Below are 12,303 nucleotides of genomic sequence, written 5' to 3' on the forward strand. Positions count from 1 at the left end.
TTTCCTCATTCTAGGTATAACTAAACACATTACATTACATGCCCATCTCAAACATCAAACATTAACATTATCAACAGTAGTTTTACAAACATAGTTATGGGGTTGCCATAATTATTCAAGTAGGGGGAGGGAGAATATTTTGCCCGGTACTTTTCATCTATAAACATCAGATTAAGGGATGATGAAAAGGAGAATGACAACTTGGACACATAGGAGAAAGTTGTCCTATTCTCCAGATGATTTGGGCAACTTACCCCCTCAAATATGTGACTGAAGGGTCCACCCTCAGTCTAATTTGATCCAACTCGGCTTGCAGAATATCCACATTAGCTTGCAGCCGATCTAACTCTTGTTGTTGCTACGAAATTAGTAGATTGTCTGTATGGACCTTCCTGGTTAGCGCAGCTGTCTCTGAAGCATGACGGGCTTTCAAATCATGTAACTCTTTAGTTTTGTGTTCTAGATCCTGATAAACTTTGTCCCTTGAAAAAGTTTCGAAATGAACTTGGGATGGGGTTGCCAACGGTAGCACCTCCGGTTCCCTATACGGGGAACGATACTAGTCTAGAGCCTGCATCGCCTCAGCCAAAGTTTTCCTTCTCTCTCGCAACAATTTATCCCAGAAGGAAGGATCTGAGGCCATGAGTCTATATAAACTTATAGAGTAAAATAGAGCAAAGGGGAATGAAGATGGGTATCGAAGGAAGCAAGAGCGCAGCTCTATTTAACATGCCAAAAGGAGTCACGGGGTCACTGTAGGAGAGGTCACGGGATCATTGTAAAAGAAGTCACGAGATCACTATAAAAGATGTCACAAGATCACTGTAAAAGTCAGAAGTTATCAAGAGGTCAGAAATAGACTTAGGTCTAGTCAGTCGGTTACACCTCCTTCGACTAGACTTGAAGGGGAGGCTAGTGATATGGGTTATGATAAGGGGACCCCTTTTCAGGAGAAGGGAAGGAGGATAATGAGGATGAGGAAGGCTGAGAAGGGCGAGAGGAGGGGCTGCCCTTAAAAGGTTAGACTCGGCAAAGGAGGGTCGCTACACGCATGGCAGACAGAGACAGGTCGGACGTGATAAACCGACCGAGCATATAGGATCGACCAAGCATGTAGGACCTACCAAGCATGTAGAACCGGCTGAAAAGATCGACCGAGTATGTTCGGTCGGTCGGATATAAAGGATCGATCCGGTGTAAAGAAAGTTTAACATTGGGCGGTTCGGAACGTGGCAAGGCCACTCGAGTATATGAGTTTGGTAAGCACGGACCAATCGAGTATAATAGACCGATCGAAAGTACAAACACCAAACATAAAGTTATCTTGAAAGGCCTATACACGACAGATGAGTCGGTCGATACGATACAATCAAGCCTATCAGTTAGATGGGAAAAGGTTAGCCGAGTTCCGTAGACCGGCCACAGAGGTATGTAGTCTCATGAGATCCTGAGCATATGAGCTCGGTAGGTAAAGATCGATCAAGTGTAAGAGACCGATCGAAAGTAGGAGCACTTAGCATTAAGCTGTCCTGAAGGCCTATACATGTCCGACCGATTAGTCTCAGTCGATAAGATAACATTGGCCGAGCTTATAGACTGGTCGAGCGTAGAGGCATTTAACAGCATACGATCGACCAAAGGAAGGGTTAAATGGCAATGGTGCCTTTATACACCCGATCGGTTAATCTCGATCGGCAAGGTGTGACCGTCTGAACTCAATAGACCGACTGAGTATGAGAAGTAGATCAAACATAAAAGTCTTCAACCTTACATGATTTTAATGAAGTTCTAGTCGAACATAAATAACCGATCTAGAATAGAACACCGACCGAGACTAGTACGAACAGCTGATATTTCTCAAATATGTAAAATAAGCTTATGTGACTAACTAGGTATATGTAACAGGTGAACCATAACAATATACAATCATATGACATCCTAATCAATTTAGCGGCAAATATGTTCTAGAATTCTCAGCAAGTATGCTAAACGACAAAGAATGTACATCTGGGGTAAGAAAAAGATTCCTTAAACTATTATTGTAGTTCTGGCTTATGTCATCTCTTAACAAACTTTAACAAACTTGAGTCCACCTCATGACTGTGGAGGTTATATGAGGTGGAATAAAAAGGAGAATCCTCTCCACTGGCAAGGTACACAAACATACGTATTGCATCCAGATAAAACCCTAATTTTCATACTTGCTTCTTCTTCATCTCATCGGAGACTAACTTGAGCATCGGAGGGCCTAGCCAGGGATTCCCACCTCGGTCTTAGGTCACTAACATTTTTTTGGTTGGTCTCATCGTGTGCAGGAAGACGAGATCAGCTCCTCCATAGGGTTGCAGAGTTTTCGCTAATCCCCGAAGCCACTTCGCCGGAGTTCCTTTTTGCGAGGTATTATTCATAGATCCGTTTTGGTTTTCTTGGATCAATTATTTCGTATTCGAGCGTCGATAGGGTCCGCTGTGGGTTTCTCTGATCTATCCCCGTTCATCGACACTAGAATTATTATACGTCACCACTCATCGTCGCCCTGTGCTTCATCCCGCAAGCTCTAAGACAAGATCAAGTATTATTTAGTTTAACTTTTAGATTTTGCATTGATTTTTATCTTTTTAGTTTGGATGACTAGTCTTTGTAATTTAGAATGATAGGATGAGAAGATCTTGGATTTGGAGCCCATTTAAAGATGAAAATGTTGGATCGAGATGCGCTAGAGGGGAGGTGAATAGCGCTCGTGGCTTTCAGTACTCATTTCGGATTCGTAAAACTGTCAAGTTAAAGCAGCGGAAATAAAAGACAACAAAAGAGAACACAAGTATTTACTTGGTTCGGAGCCTAGGGCGACTCCTACTCAAAGGCCCGCAATCGTTGATCGCTTTCTGTGGGCAACAACTATATCGCGTAAAGAGAGTACAAATATGTATTACAATAAGTGCAATAATAAAAAAATAATTATACCGACGATAGAATCAAAATCTCGGAGCTCCGGGTCGTCGGGGACTTGTAACAGCACTTCAGGGCATCTTTTGGAGCAACACGTTGGAGTAGAAGCACTTGAGAATTGATGATGTTGCTGCCTCGAACACCCCTTTTATGCACTGCTGGAGGCGCCTCAAAGCCCTTCCGAGGTGCCTTAAAGCAGTCGAGTCAGCCGCGTGGATCAGCGCTGAAATCTTCTTCTCTGATCCACTTGATGGCGCCTCCAAGCTGGTCCAAGGCGCCTCCAGGCTGTGGTCCAAGGTGCCTCCAACTCAGTCCAAGGCGCCTCCAGGTCTGCCACGCAGACTTCAGCTCCTTTACACCCGAGGCGCCTCCAAGCTCCATGGAGGCGCCTCGGACACTGTTCATCCGAGGCTGGCCTTGCTCATTTGTCCCTGCAAAGCATGTTAGTTCACAAAACACACACATACCCTGCAAGACAAAGTTAGCACACATAAAATATAGTAAAAGCAGTATTGGACAATCATCGGACTGCCCGGGTTCCCCCTACAGGGAACGCGTCCTCACCCACTCCCCTCAGGAGAGATTACCTGATGCCAGTCCGGTCCTCCAGACCGACTGGACTTTCTACCTAGGATTAGCACCCCCTAGGACCTAGGGTTACCGCCCCCTAGGATTTTTTCTCCACCTAGGGTTACCACCCCCTAGGACCTAAGGTTACCCACCCCCCTTAGGATTTTCCTTCACCTAGGATTACCACCCCCTAGGACCTATGGTTGTCGCCCCTTAGGATTTTCCTCCACCTATGGTTACCACCCCCTAGGACCTAGCGTTACCACCCCTTAGGGTTTTCCTTTACCTAGGGTTACCACCCCCTAAGACCTAAGGTTACCACCACTTAGGATTTTCACCTGCCTAACCGCAGTTAGGACTTTCCTGAAACACTTATTCAAGTACGTTAGACGACAATTAATCTTAACTTTGAACCCTTTGCCATTATCAAAACTCGGGTTCGATCGTCGGATGCTCCTGCACCAATAATCTCCAACTTTTTTATTATGGCAACCAAAATTCGAAGTTAAGAAAAAAATGTAATAATGATCTTCAAAGTTTAAGTAAGAAGCATAAGCAAGCTTAAGTTAAATGAAACAAACTTAAGCCTTCAACGATGTAACGCTCCCCCTTAATATGAGCCCTTTAATATGAATAATTTAAATAAGTTGCTTTGAATTTTCCTACTACTCTCCCCCTTTATCATACATTAAAATAAACAAGGGGGTAACAGGGAATTTGTGATTAATAGCCTTATCTTTGACTTTTCAAAAAAATGTTTAGAAAAGATAAAGGCCTTAATATAAATAGAGGGATAAAGACTTAGCTTTTTGAAATTAATAGTCTTGTAAAACGTTTAGCTAAGTAAATGTTTAAGGATTCATAGATTCAAAGTACTTAGGTAAATTATTTTAGCTAAATTTTGAAAAAAAAAAAATTAGCTAAACTTGAGAAACTTTTTCGAAAAATACTTAATTCCAATAAAACTTTTGTCAAAATTGGCTAAGTTTGAAGGCATTTTATAAAAAAGTACTTAATTCAATTCGAAAAAGACTTTTAAAAAAAAACATTTGGCTTAGCTAATTTTGAAAACGGTTATAGAAGTCATTTTGCTAAAATGTTAGCAAGCTTTTTAAACAATACATAGTTGAAAACATTGAATTTTGAAAAATCCTATAAAAGATAGTTTAAATTTGAAAAGATGCTTTAGCAAAAGTTGAAATAACTTTGAAGATGTTATTAGAAAATATAGCTAATGTTGAAAAGTACTTAGCTTTGATTTTGAACTACAAAAAATGCTGAATTTTAAAAGGTGCTTTAAGAATAGATAAATTTGTAAAGTTGTAACTAAGGCTATGTTCACATAATTTCAAGATGCCCTAAAGTCCAAGCATGAGTAACTTAAGAATATTAAAATTAAATACTTAATTTTCTTGCCCACATGTCTAACCATTAGTTACTAGATGTTTGCCTAGAGGGTAACAACTTTCACTTGCTTAGTCAAGTTAAGTCAATTGATCCAGTTTGATTTGACTAGGTCTGGATGACTTAATTTGATTAATGTATTATTGATTTTTAACGCTCAGACTTACTGCGATGCACAGAAATAAACATTCTGAAGTCTAGGTTGTACCCTATGCATCTCACGTCGTTCTAAGTTTCTTTCAAACATAAGCAAGTTAGACCTAGTGTGTTTGTAAGATGCTCTAGCTGAAAACTGGGGTTACATGATTTCTAAGGAAGATGCCTAGGCTAAGTCCAAAATTTTGAAAGTCTACTAAAATTTGGATTTTGAAAACATTATTTTTCCTACAATTTTGAAAGTCAATTTGAGAGTAAGCAAAATCAAACAAGTGCTAACATAGACGATAGTCCAACTAATCAAACATCTAAGCAACCAAAGTACTAAGGGGATGTCCAGATCCAATACACATTGCATTAGTGTCTAGGATCAAATACAATGCATAGAGTCAGGCAGAAGGATCATCAGTTGGAGGATCGTCAGCTGGAGGTGGGGGTTGCTCGGGTGCACGCTGCCCCTGATGTATCTCGTCTCGGAGGGAGGTAAAGTCAGAGGCTATCTCTGTGCGAAGTAAGCGAAGTTTGCCCAGGATAAGCCGTCGTGACTGTGCTGATTGAACCTCGAGACGTGTAAGTTGATCCTCGATCGATACGGAGGTGGATGGTCGTGTTGAGGTCGAGGACCCTGCCGAAGTGGAGGGCTGTCCATGAATATCATCGGCTGTAAACTCTAACCAGTCCTCTCCCTCAGCTGGAGCAAAGAAGGCAAAAAACTCGTCATCTGCCTCAGGCCCTCTCAGAGCAACTGGCTCATCCTCGGCTAGGTCGGCTGGCTGAGGCCTGCCCACCCATGCTAGGACCCCCTGAGCAGTGACATCTATATGCGCTAACCTATGAGAACCCAGCCCAAATTCATCATAACGGGTAAGAGGAATGATCATCCCCTGAGTCACATCTATGCCCTCTATCGTTGAAAAGATGGACGTCAGTACATGGCAGTAGGGCATGTGAACTACTCGGGATGTGACGAGACTAGACGCATGCTTGGACTACTGGGTATTAAGTGATAAATCTTTTCTAGTTACTCATGCTTGGACTTTAGGTTTTTGACACCTTGCTAAAGAAAATCTAAGTTTTTAATCCTTTTCATGCAATGTGATTTCACAAGTATTTTCAAATTTTGCTAAGTTGTTTATTTTCAAAATTATTTTCAAAACCACTTTCAAGTCAACAAATTACTTTACAAGCATTATTCAAATCTTTTCAAAGTTTAACTTAACTAAATATGTTTCAAAAACTTTTTAAGTTTAAATATTCTCTCAAAAAGCCTTTCACATTTAACTATTTAAGCTAAGTTTTACAAAATTGTTTCAAACTTAGCCTAACATTTTCAAAAAGCATCTGTTTTATATAACTGTGTATTTTTCAGAAATCTAAGTCAACTTTCAAAGCCAAATTTCAATCCTTATCTAAATAATTATTTTTATGGTTAAAAATATTTTTAGTTATAAAAAGCTAAAACATGTTTTATACTTTTAAAGGCTAAGATTCTTCTGGCTAAACAATATCTCTAACAAAGTGTCGTTACTCTTTCTTGTGTTTCTTTTGATATATGGCAAAGGGGGAGAGTAAGAAATTCAGAGCAACTTAAGAAAACTCAAAGCAACTTAAGTTAAAAAGGGGGAGCTGTTATTAAGGGGGAGTTTTGTATTGTAACAACCACCCTTTCTTACCACTACTCTCTAAGGGAGATTGTTACCTAACTATAACTTCCCTCCTAGTGGCACTGACTCTATAATTAGAGTCAGGTAGATTTTATCACAGTTCAGAGGGATTCCCACCGAAAAATTCGGCAGAGTCTCCCCTGTACCGGTGACCAAATCCACAATACATAAAAGATATACACAGCCACATGCGGCTGGATCACAATATTCTTCACAACCACGCATTAATAAATCATATTCTAATCAAAAACTAAACTAGCAATAAGAATTAAACTCAAAACTCTCAGAACAAAGCATAACAAGCTACAATGCACTTCAAACTCAAGCATAAACTCATGGTTTCATAATGGAAATAAGGAAAATGAACTAGACATAAACTCTAAATGAATAAGTCTTGCTAGTCCCCTCTGGATCCCTCCATAGTTCAGCCACCACACACATCCATCATCACCACCACCCTGTCGCCTCCCTTCATATCTTAGCTTTTCCTTTATCTGCAGTAGGAGGAAAGAAAACAAGATCTATAAGCGAAAACACTTAGTAAGTACTAATCTATCTCACAAAACTCGAAATGCATAAATGAAATGCATAAGTACTGAAACTGAAATACTAAAACTATCTGCATATGCTCATGGTATACAGAAAATGAACTAGATACAAATCATACTCAGTATCAAGCAGAATAACAAGAAACTAACTATGTAAACTTAGAATTAAAGAAACTAACCATTCTTATTTATTCTAAGCATGTAACTTGTTTCATTTCTTATATCCTTGTGTTAGAAATTAATCTTTTAATTCCTATCTTTTACTCACTTCTTCTTTCTTTCTTTCTTAACTTTTCTTTTCTTTGGTTTTCTTTTCTTTGGGGCCCAGGCTTAGTACCATCTCATGCGCGTTCCCTAATAGGTTGGGGTTGTGAGCCACCAATCCTAAAAGAGCAGACCTCGGTCTACCAGGGCCAAGACCTCGGAAATGGTCACCTGGATTTGTTTAACGACAAGCTCTTGGATGTCGGGTACTAGCCTCTTGCTTGACTTACTTGTTATCTTTCTTATTATCTTTTATTAAAGATTGTGGGAGTCCTTTAAATATACTTAACAAGTATGGGTGTATAATCAACTAACCATGCTATATAACAGAATAAAACAAGTAACTTAAAGCTTACTGATCATGCTATAAGCTAAACTAAATAAAGCAATTTATAGTCTTTGAATCATATGGTGAAAACATGGCAAAGGATGCTATTTTAGTGCTTCTAAACATGCTGTAAAATAGAATAAAACATGCTACTTTAATCTTCTAAACATGCTATACAAAATAGGCAAAAACATACTACTTTAAACTTTCTAATCATGCTAGAAATAAAGCAAAAGGAAGCTAACTTTGGGCTTTCTAAGTATGCTGTAATAAAAGTAAAAGAATGCAACTTTACGCTTCTTATCATGTTGTAAAAACTCTAAATCCATTTGCTGGAATTTATGGCAGCAATTAGGCCTACACGAATACTACATTTAAGGCTGTAGGCATGCTAAAGAGACAACTATAAGTTGAAATTAAGGCTGTCCAGTTTAACCAGGAGTTCGAAATAGAGTTTCCATGTAAGAAATGCTCAAAATCTACTTGGTATAAGGACCTCAATTCTGTAATAGCATAAACTTGAACTAATAGCATAAACAAATATCATAAACGAGGAGCTAATAGCACAAACAGAGAATGCTATATTCTTCAACAGAACACCTCTAAGCATGGAAAACTCTCGGCAGTTTTAAGCACAAGGAAACATCAAATCCGAAATCCTTAAACGAATGAACAAGGAATTTGTTCCCAGAACACTTCTATGCATAGGAAACTCACGGCAGTATTAAATGGCAGCAATCTTCACAGCAAGGTAAAACCACAACCAACTACTCTTAACCACTGAATCCAACTACAATAGAAGCAAAGGGAAGAACAAAAGAGATTCGGAGTTATCCTACATGCTCAATTAAACAAAACCAGTTCTTGGTCTCTCTTTGAAACCCACGGCAAAACACCCAAAGCCAAAAATCTTTATAACATGGTTCGGATTCAAGAAACTCGGGAAACAAGGAAACAAACTGAAAGATCGGAGCAACTCCTACCGCAGGTGAGTAGTACTTACCCTTGATTGCTTGGACTTACAACCGAGAAGAAAGATTGCTAGGGTTTCGGGAAAAGCTTGAGATCTCGGTGATCCTTTTGTGACCGCGTGCTCCCCTCGACAATACGACCTTAAGGAGGTGAAGAAAACCCCTCGGAAAGCTTTGGCCGGCCGCCGGAGGAAGAGCCCTAAGCCGGCTTTCTTCGTTTCCGCCGCGAGAGGAGAAGAACCGCGCCGTCGCGAGGGAGAAGGGGAGAAACAATTTCGGGAGAAATTGTTTTGGGTTTTGGAAAATCAAAACCTAATTACCTTTAATATATAAGGGTTTTATTCCAAACTATACTATATCCTTATTTAACTCTATTTGAGATTAACATAAATCTCTTATCCCATCTGGTCAAGCCGATTTGGCTTGGTTTGGTCCGACCCGAGGTCGCGGGTTCGAACCTCTTCTCCAACACTTTTTGCTTAAACTTCTTTGGTTTTGTAAAAATACTAAACGACCTCCAAAAATTACGTAAAAATACTCTAAAAATTCCTAAAAATCTCTAGAATATTTTAAAGGCATTCCCAAATATTTTTATGGCCCTTTAGAACTTGAAATGGGAAAAATTGGGTCGTTACAATCCCCCATACCTTATAAAAAGTTCGTCCTCGAACTTAGAATAGCTCTGGATACTTCTGTCTCATACTGTCCTCCCGCTCCCAAGTGATTTCCTCGTGCTTCTGGTTCTGCCAGACGACCTTCACTAGTGGTACTTCTTTATTTCTCAATCTCTTGATTGCTCTGTCCACTATCTGTGTAGGTCTGCTCTCATAACTAAGATCCTCTTGGATCTGCACTGACTGAGGCTCTGGCTCAGGTCATGGAGACACTTCTTTAGCATAGAGACATGAAACACATTGTATATTGCTGACATGTCTTGTGGTAAGTCCAGCCTGTAAGCTACTTTCCCAATCCTCTCTATGATCAGGTAAGGTCCTACATAGCGAGGACTTAATTTGCCCTTCTTGCCAAATCTCATCACTCCCTTCATAGGAGCGACCTTGAGGAAAACTGAATCTCCTACTTGGAATTCCAATGGCCTACGGCGTGTGTCAGCATAACTCTTCTGTCTGCTCTGGGCAGTCTCAATTCTCTGTCTGATTTTCTGGATTGCTTGAGTAGTCTCATCTATCACCTCTGTCTGAATGCCCAACTCTGCTTCTATCTCTTTTCTCTCTCCTACTTCTTGCCAGCATATGGGTGATCTGCATTTCCTGCCATATAGTGCTTCATAAGGTGCCATCTTAATGGTAGCCTGATAGCTATTGTTGTAAGCGAATTCAGCTAAGCACAAATACTTGCACCAACTTCCTTTGAAATCTAGCGCACAAGCTCTGAGCATGTCTTCTAAAATCTGATTCACTCGCTCTGTCTGTCTGCGGATGGAAAGCTGTGTTGAACTTGAGTTTGGTGCCTAGTGCATTTCGAACGCACTCCCAAAAATGTGAGGTGAAGCGCCCATCTCTATCGGAACGATAGATTTAGGAACTCCATGAAGTCGACTACCTCTTGCCAATTGCTCTATGGAGTGGGACACCTTGATGGCTAGAAAGTGAGCGGACTTGGTCAATCGGTCTACTATTACCCATATCGCATCATATCCGTTTTTGGAAGACCTGTTATGAAGTCCATGGAAATGTCTTCCATTTCCATTCGGTATTGGAAGAGGCTGGAGAACTCCTCCTGGTCTCTGTGTTCTGCTTGACTCTGGCATGTCAGCGTTCTGACATACTTAGCTACATCTTTTGAGTCCTGACCACCAAAACCTCTGTTTCACATCCTGGTACATCTTGGACGAACCAGGATGCATGGAGTATGGTGTATTGTGAGCTTCCTCTAAGATCTTCTTTCTCAGTTCCTCATCATTGGGCACGCAAATGCGACTCCCCTGATAAAGAATTCCGCTATCTGTCACTCTAAACTCTGAGTTGTCTTCTTTCTGTATCCCTTGCTTGATCTTCTGGATGTCCGGATCTTCACTTTGCTTTCTCTGTATCTCCACAAGCAGTGTAGACTCTAAGGTCAATGTAGAGAGCTGTCCTTCGATAATTTCAAGCCCAAAATCTGACAACTCCTTCTGCAGTGGCAGGGCTAGTGATGACAAGGACATCAGTGATGCACTAGATTTTCTGCTGAGTGCATCTGCCACTTTGTTAGCTTTGCCTGGGTGGTAGAGAATTTCACAGTCGTAATCTTTGACCAACTCCATCCACCTACGCTGTCTCATGTTTAAGTCCTTCTGAGTGAAGAAGTACTTAAGACTCTGATGATCTGTGAAAATTCTACACTGAACTCCATACAAATAATGTCGCCAGAGTTTAAGTGCGAAAACCATAGCTGCCAGCTCAAGATCATGAGTAGGGTAGTTCTTCTCATAGTCTTTGAGTTGTCTGGAAGCATAAGCTATGACTTTTCCTTCTTGCATGAGTATAGCTCCTAAACCCATCTTGGAAGTATCACTGTAGATGTCGAAACTCTTGTCGCTCTGTGGTACAGTCAGAATGGTAGCACTGATCAATCTCTTCTTTAGCTCTTGGAAACTCTGCTCACATTTATCTGACCATTTGAATCTCTTGTTCTTTCTGGTGAGGGCTGTTAGTGGAGAGGCTATCCTGGAAAAATCCTCCACGAACTTCCTGTAGTACCCTGCTAGACCAAGGAAGCTTCTGATCTCTCTAACGTTCTTGGGTCTACTCTAGTTGTTGACCGCTTCCACTTTGGCTGGATCCACTTGAATACCTTCTTTGGAAATAATATGACCTAAAAACGCCACCTGATTTAACCAGAACTCGCACTTTGAGAATTTAGCATAAAGCTGCTTCTGCTGAAGAGTCTGCAGTACAAGTGCGTGTCATGCTCCTCTGGGGTCCTTGAATAGACCAGAATGTCATCGATGAATACAATGACAAATTTGTCAAGATATTCTCTGAACACTCTGTTCATTAGGTCCATGAAGACCGCAGGTGCATTGGTCACTCCAAATGGCATAACTACAAACTCGTAGTGTCCATATCTGGTTCTAAATGCCGTTCTGGGTATATCTCTTTCTTTCACCTTCAGCTGATGGTACCCAGAGCGCAAGTCTATCTTTGAGAACACCGTCGCTCCTCGTAACTGATCAAATAAGTCATCGATCCTGGGAAGGGGGTAATTGTTCTTGATTGTCACTTGATTCAAAGCTCTGTAGTCTATGCACATCCGCATTGTCCCATCTTTCTTCTTGACAAACAACACAGGAGCCCCTGGGGTGAGTGACTAGGGCGAATGAAGCCTTTGTCCAGTAACTCCTGTAGTTTGTAACTCCTTCACTCTGCTGGAGACATGCGATCACTGAGCTTTCTGGACGTTCCAGAACCAATTCAATCTCAAATTCCACCTCTCATTGGGAGGTA

Source organism: Zingiber officinale, chromosome 11A, assembly GCF_018446385.1.
Source record: "Zingiber officinale cultivar Zhangliang chromosome 11A, Zo_v1.1, whole genome shotgun sequence".
NCBI lineage: Eukaryota > Viridiplantae > Streptophyta > Magnoliopsida > Zingiberales > Zingiberaceae > Zingiber > Zingiber officinale.